The sequence below is a fragment of the Rutidosis leptorrhynchoides genome, chromosome 1 (genome assembly GCF_046630445.1).
Source record: "Rutidosis leptorrhynchoides isolate AG116_Rl617_1_P2 chromosome 1, CSIRO_AGI_Rlap_v1, whole genome shotgun sequence".
In the NCBI taxonomy this organism is placed as follows: Eukaryota; Viridiplantae; Streptophyta; class Magnoliopsida; order Asterales; family Asteraceae; genus Rutidosis; species Rutidosis leptorrhynchoides.
The window spans coordinates 359305140-359320555 of NC_092333.1; positions in this window are offsets into that span (position 1 = coordinate 359305140).

Below are 15416 nucleotides of genomic sequence, written 5' to 3' on the forward strand. Positions count from 1 at the left end.
GAAAATTTTATGTCTTCCCCCACCACTTTAAAATCTACTAAGTCAGATGATAATCCTCTTGATATTGCTTCTAAAAAGAAGGCACCGAGAGCCTTACTGGTTCAAAAGATATTGGCAGAAGAAGAGGCAGCAGAGGATGATGAGGTGAGTGTGACTGAGTTAAAGGAAAGCAGTGATGGTGATGATGTGGAAGGATTTGCTAAGGTTATGGATTTACTGGCTAGCCTTTTCAATACATTCATTTGTATTAGGACCAGCAAGCCTGATATCGGCCAAAAAGTCACATTTTTACCCCCGATATTGAGCCCTAAATCAATAAAGTTCTAAACTTTATCAGCAAAATTATTGCTTTGTCAGTTGATTTTGTAGATTAAGTAATTACAAAGGCGATGCAAAAAGAATCAAGTAAAACGAAGCTAAAACGAAGAATCTAGAGCGAAAACAGTGAAAGACAAGTTACGACCAAGAAAATCAAGTTACGATCCAGGAAATAAAATGACCAGGGCCGGCCAAACGGCTTGCCATACGGCCTGCCAGTGTAAAAAATGGCCTGCCATACAACCTAGGCAAACGGCCTTGCAAAACGCCTTACCAAAGCAAACGGGCAGCAAAAACGGCCTGCCTTACGGCTTGCCAGCCGTGTGGCAGCTGAATCTTTGCCTATTTAATGAGCTTCTTCCATTCATTTGAACAAATACTCAATTTGTACTTCACTTTATATTTTCAAGCTTTTTAGTTAGTTTTTATTAGTAGCTAGCTTAGCTTTTATTTTCAGGAGGATATCCCGGCGAGTCCCTGCGATCTCGGGCATATTTCTTCAGCCTTTTCAGGTTTTTATCCGAAATACTTGTCTTTTGTGTTAAACATGTATTGTTACCATTTATGTTTACTAACGCCTTCCGATATTACCATGTAATCTTAATTAATCTATATGTTGCCATGATAGAAGTTTGGGTTAGCGTAGTTATGTTAAATTAGTACCGTTACTGTTGTTATGCCGAACTTGATAGATTTGTATGCTAGCATCTTGAGGATTGACCAACCTAGGTTGTGATCAAGACTTGTCCACCTATATGAACTTAGCTACTTCATAGGATTAAGACCCCTGATTATACTGTATCTGAAGATTCTATGAACTCGGTATGGCCGGAGTTCCCGAGAGGCATCTAATGCGCTTTTAGGACACATAACTTAGGAATTGAGACATGAATAACCTAGTATGCCTATTGAATTTTTCGAAGAGACCTCTTAGGAGCTGTTAAGATCTAGTTAGTACCTTGACTGTATGACCCAAACCTATTGCATGTTCTTGTTTGATTGTTGCCTTAGGATTAAGTCATATTGACGGTTTAGGTATCTATTAAGTTTTTATCTGCTTTACTCTCAGTATATCAGCTGTAATCCTGTATAATGTTCAGATTGGTATGATCTCATTAGTATGATGGAATGGTTGTTAGTTTTCATTTAGGTTTTGTTAACTTAACTCGACATACTCCATCCGTTTGTGATCAGTGTTCAATCAACACGACACATTGTTATTCAGTTAACTAAACTGATAACGAGGGTTAGGATTAGAAATCAACTCACTAATAAACCTAGTGCTATACTGAGGATAACCTTCCAGGTACAGTTACCTTTTAATTATACAATCAAGTGAAATACTTTTTACTACTCGACGAGAACTCCGAGAGTCTAGAGATAAGTAGGTCTATGTAATTGGCTCATCCAACCTGATCTACACTATTCCAATCTTAGCTTTAACATAAACATAATTACCTTTCCCTAGTCCAAACTGATATCTTGGTCAACATTTCCCTGATCTGCATACTCCGGATATCCTTCAACTTTCTTTACTTTTCCCGCAATTAGGATTATTAGCTTAAAACCAACTATTATCCTTTATCCATGTAATTTAACCTAAGACAGTTATCCACTTGCTCTTCAAATCATTAAACCATTCAAAAGTACGACCCTAGGTTAACTTACACCTTCTACTTTAGAAAGTTAAAAGTAAATTTAGGCCCCGCAAAATATAAATAATAAACCACTATTCGCTACTCTGATCAGCTGATTGTGATGCCTTGCGGCCTAAAGACACCGCACGAATAAAACCGTCCATTTCAGTCATATTATAGTAAGTAAAAGAGTTTTTGGTGCCGTTGCCGGGGATCTAATAATTCGATTGAGAAAGATTTTAAATAGACAAAAGTATTGTTTGGTGATGTCTAAGAAAGACAATTATACACGGACTTGGTTGTTGAATTTTCCGAACACTCTCCAATTATATTGGAACCAAAAGGATCATGCCTGTCCGTAGTCGGCCTGACCACCTAGATACGAAGTAATCTATAAGAAGTCCTATCAGTTGGAATATCCGATAAGGTTAGCGACTGAATTTCAAGAATAACCGTTTTAATTAAATTATCAATCCTTTTAGTTAATTAATATTTTATAAAAGTTACTTTCAAGTCTTTTTAAATAGAAAATCTAAAAATCTAAAACATGAAACAACATAATACCCTTGCTTCTATGCAAAAGTCATGCTTAGAAGAAAGAGGAGGACCAATCACCTTAGGAACCTAACGAATTCCTGAAATTAGTTCACACATGATCAAACTGGTCAGTATGATCTATAAATTTCAAGGATCACCGACTAATGATCCAAACTTTCACTTAAACAAATTTATTAGTCTAGTTAACTCTTTTAAGAAGGAAGAAAACGAAAAAAAATTTTGAAACTTCATCTTTTTCAATATTCTTTGTCTACACGAGCTTTTACATGGTTTGTTGAGCTTAAACCGAATTCAATACATTCATGGGAGGAACTAGCCATCAAGTTTTTAAACAAATTTTATCCACCCTCCCTACAAACCTGTTTAAGAAATGATATCACAAACTTTTCTCAAAAAGAAAATGAGTCATTGTATCTAGCATGGAATAGAGTAAAGATGATGCTTAAAAGATGTCTGAATCATTCGTTAAGTCGAGCAGACATCATCTGCACGCTTTACAATGGTTTGACCATGGATGATAAGTCTCTCCTAGACATGGCCTCGCAAGGCAATTTTATGTCATGAACAGCAGACGAACCATGGAATCTCTTAGACACAATAGCTGCACAACAGGAAGATTGGAACAATGAAGCTGCTGAGAAGGATGACGTCTTCATTCATACGGTAAAAATGCTGGAAACCAGGTTACAAGATCTCACCCTCACTTTTCAAAATTTATCAATTCCGTAAAAGTACCGATGCTACTAGAACCAATCTAAGGTATCCTTACACTAGATGGGCATATAAACAAAAAAATAGCTCGAACTCTAATATAATTTTCCCATTACACCAACCTGCTCTCCACTCTAAGGAAACCTTAGTCGAATTTATGAAAAAGCAATACATGATAAACCTTCAAGTCATAAGAATGCCAAAACAAGTTTGATACTTTGATAAAGAGTTTTGAAGAATTAATAACCAACTCTCAGCTTACGCTTAAACGATTATCCACTAAGTTGAAATAGAGTGTAGTGATTCTGATGCCCTAGTAGTCACTATAGGTGGGAAAGAAACAACTTTTAATATACGTATATAAGATTTTTCCGATACGGAACCTGTGCCAATTGACCCAGTTGTCAATCCACTGGAACCTATCTCTCCTAAAGCTCCGGAAATCATTCCGCGAGCCCGCATACCTTTCCCAGGTAGGCTTAGGAAGGAAAAACAAGAAGTCCAATTCGCTAAATATTAAGATATTATTAAGAATCTACATTTGAATGTACAACTACTACATGCTATAGTAGAAATGTCAAACTACGCTAAATTTTTCAAAGAATTACTTTCAAACAAAGAGGGATTAAGAGAGATAGTTACCTTACCCTTAAGTGAAGAATATTCATTAGTGTTACAACATGGTATTCACCATATGGTAAGAGATACAGGAAGATTTACGGTACCTTGCTACCTGCAAGATGTCCAAATTAGCAATGCTTTAGCAGACTTAGGAGTCAATGTAAACCTAATGCCCTATTCATTATTCAAAAAAACTAGGATTAAATGACTTAAGGCCTACCAGAATGACTATCCAACCCGCAGATAAATCAGTTAAGATTCCTCGAGGAATAGCTGAGGATGTCCTAGTCAGAGTGGATAAGTTTGCATTCCCCGTTGATTTCGTCATTAAGGATATTGAGGAAGACACGAAGGTCCCACTCATACTTGGCAGACCATTCTTGAATACTGCTGCCAAGGCCGTAATTGATGTACATGAAAAATCACTGAAATTAAGAGTTGGTAGTGAAGAAGACACATTTAATGTTGACCGACTCATGAGCCATCCTCGCGAAGAAGATCTCAATCTCACTGATTCTTTTCAAGAACTCGTCAACGAATATCTGGAGGATACCATGGCTATATACAGTCAAGATCAAATTTCGAAGGATCTGTTCTTTACACCTCCTAAAGGAAATCTTCAGACATAGATCCTGGTCAATATAAATCTCACCTCTCCGAAAGTAACTTTCTTGGCAAAACTATCCAAATAGCACCGCTAGGTCAAGGCATTCCCCTACCTCTGTTAATGAGAAGACCGAATGAAGAGACGGATTTCATTTCGGTATTTTAGGAACCACGGTTAAAAGAGGACTGTGTTGAGCTTCGTGAACCAAACTAGAGTATGCATTCTTAGAAGGAGAATCACAACTCTCAGTAATCATTTCGAAAGACCTCACGCCACAAGAGAAGGAAAAATTAATTCAGGTTCTTAAATCACATAAGAATGTTGGGATTTAACAAGTTCGTAACACTTAAAACATTTTAAGAATCAAACTTAGTGGAAGCATGTAAATTACCATTTTAGAACTTGTTAATCTTTAACAATTTAAAGTTAAATCCCAAGAAGGATCAAGTTGTGATATATACATACAAACTATAAGATAGTAAGGAGGTTATACCTACTCCAAGCTTGGTAATTGATAGTGATGATGATGATGATGATGATGATGATGAATCAAGCTCCAAAATGTGAAGCCTCAAGTTGTAATACCCCAAGCTTTTAATACCAACACCTTGTACGTTGGTTAGGATTTATTAACACTTGAATTTAGCTTGCAAAAAAAGTTTGAGAACCCTTTCTCCCTCACAAAAACCCACGGCCAGACAGCAGAAACAAGGGAGTTTTGTGCAGTTTTTTTGAAGTGTTTTGATGTGTTTTTATGTATCTTGTGTCTCCAAGAAGTCTTGGTACATATGCACATAGAATATATGGAAGTAACCACTTAAAGGCTAGTCAAATGGCATGCTAGTTGAGACTCCTATGCCACTTCCAAATTAGTTTTATAAAATATGCTTTATAAAAAAATAGATTTTATAAAACCATTTTATAGGCTTCCATATTTAGTTATGTACATTTTATATAAAACCAATTTATAAAAAATGTAATATAACATTATTAATTATTTACCTATAAATAATTAAGTATTAATTATATAAATTATTCCATAATTTATATACACATCAAGTAATATTATTTTAGAAACCATTTTCTAAAATTCAAGTGTCGCGTATTTAATCAACGATCCAATCGCTAAGATCAAATACGAATAAGGTGTCGGTAAGCTTGTTATTGGGTATGACCCGACTTGGATCAAAACATATTAGCCATGTTAATTTAATATGTCTCTCGGGCATACAAAATACCTTCAATCTCCCACTTGCACGAGAAACATAAGAAATTAATGCAAGTGATGGATACCACCTAACGACCGTCCATCACCCCCAATATCTTATGACTTTGTGCCATTCAATAACATCATCCCTTTCGAGTTCCCATCTCGAATATGAATAGGTGAATCTTTCATTTATCCTTTCATCCTAGATGTCATGTTAAATCCAAGAGATACAGAGTGATCACTCTCTTCTAGATCTAACTTTATCTGGCCTTAGACATCTGACTCTCAACGAATAAGAGGGACAAATTCCATCTTGACTACATACGTCCTAGATATATACTTTGTATTATACCTGAGCTCTTCCTTATGAACTACCATATTTCAGACTAGCAAAGGAAAGAATCAAGGCACAATACTTAGTTAATATCTGAACCCAATATGTATCTCAGGTCAGAGGATACAATGATATTCGCCTTTACTCAAGATTACATGTGATCAACCACAAAGGCTCTATTTAGTAAATCTTGAGAGCGGGTCTTCCAATATTTGTATCCCACACATATCTATGAACCTTGGTTGCAACCTTGTCTCACATTCATCCCGTGAATGTATACCAATCCAAGTTTATAATAGTCTAAACCTCAAACTTGTTCCCACAAATGTGATCGACTACGGAATTTAGAATAATTTCTTATTCATGGATAAAATATGCAAAATAGGAACATGACTCAAGATTAATAAATTAACACCATAATTATATTAATGAGTTTGAACCACTTCATTCCGTTACAATACATAAAATAGATAACAACCAATCACTAGAATATCGAAGCCCTAATGCACTAACATGCCCTTAATGTTCTGCACCATGTAAGAGCTTCATGAGTGGATCCGTTATATTAAGATCTGTGTGAACTTTGCGAATACATATCTTTCCCTTTTCAACTTCATCCCTTATGTAGTTGAATCTCCGCTCAATGTGACAGGTCTTTTGGTGAGGACGAGGTTCTTTGATTTGAGCAATCACACCCTCGTTGTCACAAAAGATCTTAAGAGGATCCTGAATGGAAGGGACAACTCTTAAGTCGTCAATGAATTTCTTCATCCATGCAGCTTCCTGAGCTGCCAATGAGGCGGCAATGTACTCCGACTCTGTAGTGGATAAGGCAACAACATCCTATTTTGAACTCTTCCAAGAGACCGCACCTCCATTTAATGTGAAGACATAACCGGATTGTGATCGAGAATCATCTCGATCAGTTTGGAAACTCGCTTCCACGTAACCTTTTAAATCGAGTTCCTCCTCACCAGACCAATATATTAGAAACATATCCTTAGTCTTCCTAAGGTATTTCAATATACTTTTGAAAGCAATCCAATGACTGTTTCCTGGGTTATTCTGGTATCTACTTGTCAGGCTAAGAGCGCATGACACATCCGGTCTAGTACATATCATTGCATACATGATTGACCCAATGGTAGAAGCATATGGGACTTTCTTGTAAAGACCCGTCCTAATCCATAAGGACGAATACAATAACATATGATTACATTGCGAGGTACTTGACCTTTATATGATACATTTTACAAACATTGCATTCGTTTTTAAAAGACAAACTTTCATTTCATCGAAAGTTGAAGGCATGCATACCATTTCATAATATATCCAACTATAATTGACTTAATAATAATCTTGATGAACTCAACAACTCGAATGCAATATCTTTTGAAATATGTCAGGAATGACTCCAAGTAATATCTCTAAAATGAGCAAATGCACAGCGGAAGATTTCTTTCATACCTGAGAATAAACATGCTTTAAAGTGTCAACCAAAAGGTTGGTGAGTTCATTAGTTTATTATAATCGATCATTTCCATAATTTTAATAGACCACAAGATTTCATTTAATCAACAATCATACACTCGTAAGTGTTTAAAATTCATTCATATGGATTGACCACCTGGTAACCGACATTAACAAGATGCATATAAGAATATCCCCATCATTCCGGGACATCCATCGGACATGATATAAAAACTCGAAGTACTAAAGCATCCGCTACAATGGATGGGGTTTGTTGGGCTCAATAGATCTATCTTTAGGATTCGCGTCAATTAGTAGACTGGTTTACTAATTCTTAGGTTACCAAGCAAAAGGGGCATATTCGGCTTCGATCATTCAACCATAGAATGTAGTTTCAATTACTTGTGTCTATTTCATAAAAATTTATAAAAGCACATGTATTCTCAGTCCCAAAAATATATATTGCAAAAGCATTTAAAAAGGGAGTAATGAAACTCACAATACGATATTTTGTAATAAAAATATACATACGACGGAACTGAACAGTGCAAGGTTGGCCTCAGATTCGCGTCCCTATATCATTTATATATATATATAATATATATATATATATATATATATATATATATATATATATATATATATATATATATATATATATACATATACATATATTAACACACATATTTGTAATCGAACAAGTTTATATATATAACTTTATTAGTTATATCATTTTTATATTAATAACCTATATGTTTCATATATTTATTTTATATATTTAAAATAAATAAGGATATTAATTTTGTTATGTTATATGTATTAAATTTATATATATATATATATATATATATATATATATATATATATATATATATATATATATATACACATATATACATATCGTTTGTTTGTTAAAAGTATAACAATACTAATATAATATTAGTAATGATAATAATAATAATAATAATAATAATAATAATAATAATAATAATAATAATAATAATAATAATAATAATAATAATAATAATAATAATAATAATAATAATAATAATAATAATAATAATGATGATGATGATAGTAGAGTTAAAAATGATACTTTTAATATTAATGATAAAAATGATAATTTCAATAAAAATGAAACTTTTAATAAAAATGTTAATTTTAATGATAATGAATACTATTAATAATAATACTAATACTTGTGGTAATAATAATAATAATAATAATAATAATAATAATAATAATAATAATAATAATAATAATAATAATAATAATAATAATAATAATAATAATAATAATAATAATAATAATATAACTGCTACCTTAAAGTAACAAGTTTCCAAAAACAAATGCCCTAGCCCGGGCTCGAACCCGAGACCTCCCGCTCTCCCGAAATACTCCTTAACCATAATGCTATCTGTTTCATTTCTGTTTATTATTCGACTTCTATCTACATAACCCATATCCTCTTAATCTCGACCCAATTTCCTTTCGGCCCACAGCAGTTTGTTAAACCCCAATTTCATAGAGCCCAATTATTGATTAGTGGCCCAACTTAATCGGCCCAACACAAGTGAGTTAGAGAACCGGTTCAATTATCATCAGTTTAAAAAGGATTTTAATTCTAAAAAAAATTATCACGTTGCAATTTTCATGATAGTGGGTCGAATAAAAAGAAAAAAATCGAACAGATTGCAGTCGTAGCAATTGAAATCCCAACCGAAGGAACGGCAGTTTCATCATCTTCATAAACCCTAATCATCATCGCCTATATCATCTTTAACATCTCTCATTATCATCATCAATATCTAATCTTTATCCATCATTATTCTCATACGGTGATCCAAAAATATAATACCTTGTAATAATAATGGATCGTGTCAATTCATTGGGACCAGTTACTTTGCCATCTGATTAATTTATTTTCACGATTTATTTCATATTTAAATTAGTTTCCACACCTGTAATCCACTAGCGAAATTGTTGTCAAGTGGGGTATTCTTTGTTTAATAGATGTCGGCAATAAGCAGTGCAGGCAATAGCAGGATACAATTCACGATGGATTTTGATTATTTGAAATAGAAAACAGAAAAACAATTCGAATGGAGATGATGGTAGTGGTATGGATTAGTAGTGGGGCTCGATGGTGACTACAATGTTGGTAGTTCTTACTCGTTACAGCAGCATGTACATCGTCCCATCCTCCCTCAACATTTATCATTACATCATCATGTCCTCATCACTTAGCATATTAACGTGATATTTAAAAGTGGACCATGATATGTTGACCGATACTTTCCCTATTGTATTTAAGTGCAAAATTCTTTAATGAGTAACTACTAACCCACTAATGAATAAAGAATAAGTGGGGTAATACTTACTTTTAAAAGTTGTCGGCCATACCCTTAATTTAATGATTAATTCGTATGCCTTGGTTCAAAGGAAGTCTAATATAAGTTGTCACCTTCATGAGTTTATATTAGGTGAAAGAGGTTTTGATGAAGGGTGGCAGTTTTAGAGGCTGTCACAGCAGCATTTTAGCTATGATTGCAGCTGTCTTTAGTCGACAGAAACATGTAGCATAGATGGATGTTTGTTGTAACAATAGAAGAAAGAGAGAGATCTAAATGGAGGGAAGATGTTGGTGAAAGGTGGTATTTATTTCTTGCTCGGTGGTTCATGGTATTCGATCAGAGAAAGAAGAGAACAAGAAACAATCGAGTAAGGTATTCAATGGTGTTTGAAGGTGGTGCTTGACGGTTTGATGAAATTTATGGTGGTGATAGGTAGAAGTGGTGATGGTTTTCATGAAGGTGAAGATGATGAAGTTTGTTGATGTTTACAAGATAGTGAAAAATGAAGGATAGTCGATGGTGGCTCTCGGTGAATGAAGATTGTGATGTGTGAGTTCATATATGAAATTATATATATATATATATATATATATATATATATATATATATATATATATATATATATATATATATATATATTCAATGTAAGTTATAATTGCGATAGTACATATGATATTATCGATTCTCATTGTTGTGTAGTGACTAGTGGAGTCGACAACATCTCAATCACAGAGAAAAAGAAAACGTACTATTTTTAGCGAATTTTTTTGGGTAATATGACTAATTGTGAGTGATTTGTACTGGATTAGGATCAAGAAACAAATTACCTACAGTTTGAAAGTGAATTATAACAGAATATATAATTTTTACATTTTTATACGTATATATTGTATTTATATATATATTTATATGTTTACATATACCTGTGATAATATAAAATCTGTATATATCCATAACTTATATTTGCATATCTGTGTATCTGAATATTTTAATATCTAATTATATCTATATCATTTGTATTATGGTGAAGTCAAAAAGAAGCACAGTTTACCATCCGTGAAACTTATTTGTTTGAATTGTATGTGTGTGATTCCCATTTGTATATACATTATATATAAGTAAAGTAGATAGTTTGATAGATAAGTTTAACAGAAAGTAAAATTAAAGAAAATAATATTCCATTGATTGAATCAGAAAGTAGAAAAGTAATATTATAAGTGTCTAGATATTAATAGTGGTTGTGTGTGTGTTCGGTTAAGATAATATGGGTTAATCAAACTTATGATGTTATCTCTTGTATGCATGTTATAATAAAAGATAGATGGATGTGTAAAGTAGATGAATGCAGCCATAAACAAAATTTCAATTTTTCTAATTTAACTTCTATTCTATCAACCATTAATCACGGACATCAGGAAAGGTAATCAAGTAATTGATTGGGACCTTTAACAAATTTTAGATCAAAGCAAATTGAATAAAGCTTCGATGTGGATGTGTAACAAATTCGATTATGTATCTAGTTATTTATATATTAATCTTAATATTACCTTAGTAGTTAACAATATATATATAAAAATAATAATAATACTGTTAATAAATTAGTAATAATAATAATAATAGAATTAATGATAAGGATATTAATAATCATAATGATATACTAATAATTATTAAATAACTAGAATCATAACTTTACTACTAATCATAATAATAATGATATTAATAATGATAATAATATTAATAAAGCATTTATATTTCGAATTAATATATATATTTATAATTATATATATATATATATATATATATATATATATATATATATATATATATATATATATATATATATATATATATATATATATACAAATAGTTGTTCGTGAATCGTCAAGAACAATCGAACGGTAAATGAAAATATAAAATAATTCAAAATTTTCGAGACTCGGTTTAACAGACTTTGCTTATCGTGTCGAAATCATATAAAGATCAAGTTTAAATTTGGTCAAAAATTTCCGGGTCGTCACAGTACCTACCCGTTAAAGAAATTTCGTCCCGAAATTTGATCGAGGTCGTCATGGCTAACACAAAAAATGTTTTCATGACGAATATGAGTTGTTTAATAGAGTTTTATCACTATTGATTAATATAGATAAAACAACTCGATTATTTAAAGCGTACGAGTGAAGTTGTCACAAAAGATTGAGATAGAGATTTAACTTTTGACGTAGTCATGGTGGATTCTGGAATTCAAGGGATTTAAAAGATAATCTTGGAAATCTATAAGATCTGATTCTTCGAGATTTATGGAAATTAAGATCTCCTTAATTAAATGAGATCATCTGTCTCGATTGCTTTGTCTGGTATTTCACTATAAATGAACTTCTTCCGTTCCATTATTTCCCACCACTCCCATTTCCATACTTTAATTCATACTTCCAAATCATCAGTCAATATGCTTCATACACTTTTAATCATGGATATATTTCTGACTTTCATATCGATCATTCTCCTTTTTCATCTACCACCGGAGGAATCTGTTTACTTCTACTATGCTCTTGGGGTCATTGTGTTTATCCTACTCCTCTGTCTTTATATTGTTATTCGTATTAATGTACACGGTTTGTGATTTCTGTATTGTTTTCGAGTTTTATATCTTCCCTTATGTTTTGAAGCTCTTTGCCTTTTTATTCTATTCTCGACCTCTAGTAAAACGAGTAACTGACCAGAATTCGTAAGTATGGAGTTTCGAATGAACCTAATGTTCTAAACAAGAAAGAACATAATAGCACGATTTAATTTGTCAAATTACTAGAATAACTGAGAATAGAACTATCAAGAATATATTTTCTTGATATGTTTGGAAGTTAAGCAGAATGAAAGAGTTATGTAACATGACACATGATGACGTTATGATCTGTGAATCATCACGTTCCATTTAGAAACTCAGCATGACTTACTGTAATATAATCACGTTGGTCGGGCGTCATTATATTATACTAACCCATGCTTCAATTCCCAACACTTCTCCACAAATCATTTATAATTTATAATTAGATTTTTCAGAAGTTTCCAATATAATGAAATTCAAAAAACACAAAGAGGTAGATAATTTCGGACAAGAATATTTATGAAAATATCCTCAGAAATATCGAAGATATTTATGATGATATTTTGGAATTTCTAAGTTCGAAGGTTGATGAAGAATAATTTTTCGCAAGATTTTAACATGACTTTGGAGCAAGATATTCTCTAAGGATTTCATCAGATCCAGAATTACCTGAATTCTTTGAATATAGGGTTTGGTCCTTGTATTTTTCCTTGGTCTCCTTCATAGTTAGCTCAATCCATTTTTCAGTACCAAATTTTCTATCGAGCGTTCCCAACACTCCATTCTTTATCATCAAACTCTTGGCCATTTAGGCCATCTACAATTTTACTGTTTCCTCTGCATTTAATGCAGCTATATCTGAATCATCGGTTATCAATACGAGGTGGTTTCAGGAGAATTGTGTTTTTAGATGATTAAACGCTGATTGTAATCGTCAAGGTACGAAGGATATTTAAGATGAAATCAAGTTACAAAGGATGTTTAAGATTAAATCAAGTGGAAACTTGAAGAATTATTTAATTGTAGTAGGTATAACTTATTAACGATATTTTAAGTCAAAATGTTATAATTAATATTTCCTATTCTTTTAACACGTTTTAATTGTCCAATGATAGTAGTCAAATGCTAGTAGTCCAATAGTTCAACCAAGACTAGTATATTATAAGGAAATAGTCGTAACTGATATAGGAATAGTTAGCTAGGAACAGTTAGCTAGGATTTGGTTAGTATAGGTTTAAAGTTTTACGTAGTTAATTAATTGGTTACTAATCAATTTTAATTTATTCATTATTTTCTTCTTTATGCCACTTGTCAAATCTTGATTTGGATTCTGATAAGTCGAAATCCAAATATGAAATTGAATGAAATTGGTTATTCTGTGGTGAACGGATTCGTATATCTGTGGATGTAAGTAGGATAGTAAATGATAGTTGAATCAGATTCGAAGAATGTACAGTGTAACTTATTAATGTGGAATCTAAATTTTCCTCGGGTATTACCTAACCGTTAAAGTATTTTCACCATTAACATTTTGTACAAAAGAACTTTTAATTACAATCTTTATGAAGATATGTATACATATATATTTTCTTCGGATGTAATCATGGATTTAATGAGTTAATATGATATTAATCTTATTTGCTTTTCGGGTTGAGCTAAAATATGTAATCTCTAAAACTTTTAGAAACCACATATTCTTCGCAGAATATTTCTTCAATGAAGTTATGGATCAATACTTCATCGTTCATTGTTGTTGGTACTCCTTGGTAACTATGGTTCGTATGATGTTGATGTTCGTGGGACAGATTATGATGTTGAGGTGTGGGATGCGGATGTTGCTGTTGGTGCTGGTGATGGTACTGTTAATGTTGCTGATGGTGGTACTGTTGGTGCCAATGATGTTGTTGAAGCTGGTACGTTTTACACCACATTTTTCAAGGTTACAACTCGGGTGCGAAGCTCGTTGACTTATTACTTCGGGATGATTGTCGGTAAGAACGAGCGGATGAATAAGGTTTAGAATTTTGGATATTACGTAATCGTTTCGAGCTATTTTAGAAATGAGGGTGAAAATGGTGTTTCAGACAGGTTCGCCGGTAAGTGCTTTAGGTTCTTCACCAAGAGGTGAATTCGGTTGGTGGAGGGGATCGCCTTCTTCGCGTCTCCATTGATTAAGTAAGCTACGAACCCATCTTCAATTCATCCAGAATAGATGATGGTTAATTGGTTGATCTATTCCGGTCACACTGCTTTTGGAGCTCGAGTGAAACTCTATTTCGGAATCCGAAGGACTTGAACTAGTGGCGAGTTCCATTTCGTACGATTGAATAAAGGATTTTTCGATATGGAAAGATTTTTGGATATCGGATGATACTCTAATTACATAGATTACCTATACATAGTACAGGAGTTCCCGTAAATTACGGAGAGAATTAAGGAAACGTGTCAGATAAAGTCTACAGTAACAGATACGCTAAGCTATGAATTTTTTTATACACCATTCATGCAATCAATGCAGTAAGATGTGTCTAGACTTAAGAATGATAAGCAGGTGATTCCCTAATAATGATAAGCAGGTAATTTTCGACACGAAATGATAAGCAAAACTTTTGACATGCAGACACGGTTGAAGTCCAGACTTACTAATGCATCTAAGTAACTATCAGTTAGACACACTAATGCAAGACCTGGTTCGCTAAGACCACTGCAATGATACCACATGTAAAGACCTGTCCTAATCTATAAGGATGAATACAATAACATATAATTACATTGCGAGGTACTTGACCTCTATATGATACATTTTACAAACATTGCATTCATTTTTAAAAGACAAACTTTCATTTCATCAAAAGTTGACGGCATGCATACCATTTCATAATATATCCAACTATAATTGACTTAATAATAATCTTGATGAACTCAACAATTCGAATGCAACGTCTTTTGAAATATGTCATGAATGACTCCAAGTAATATCTCTAAAATGAGCAA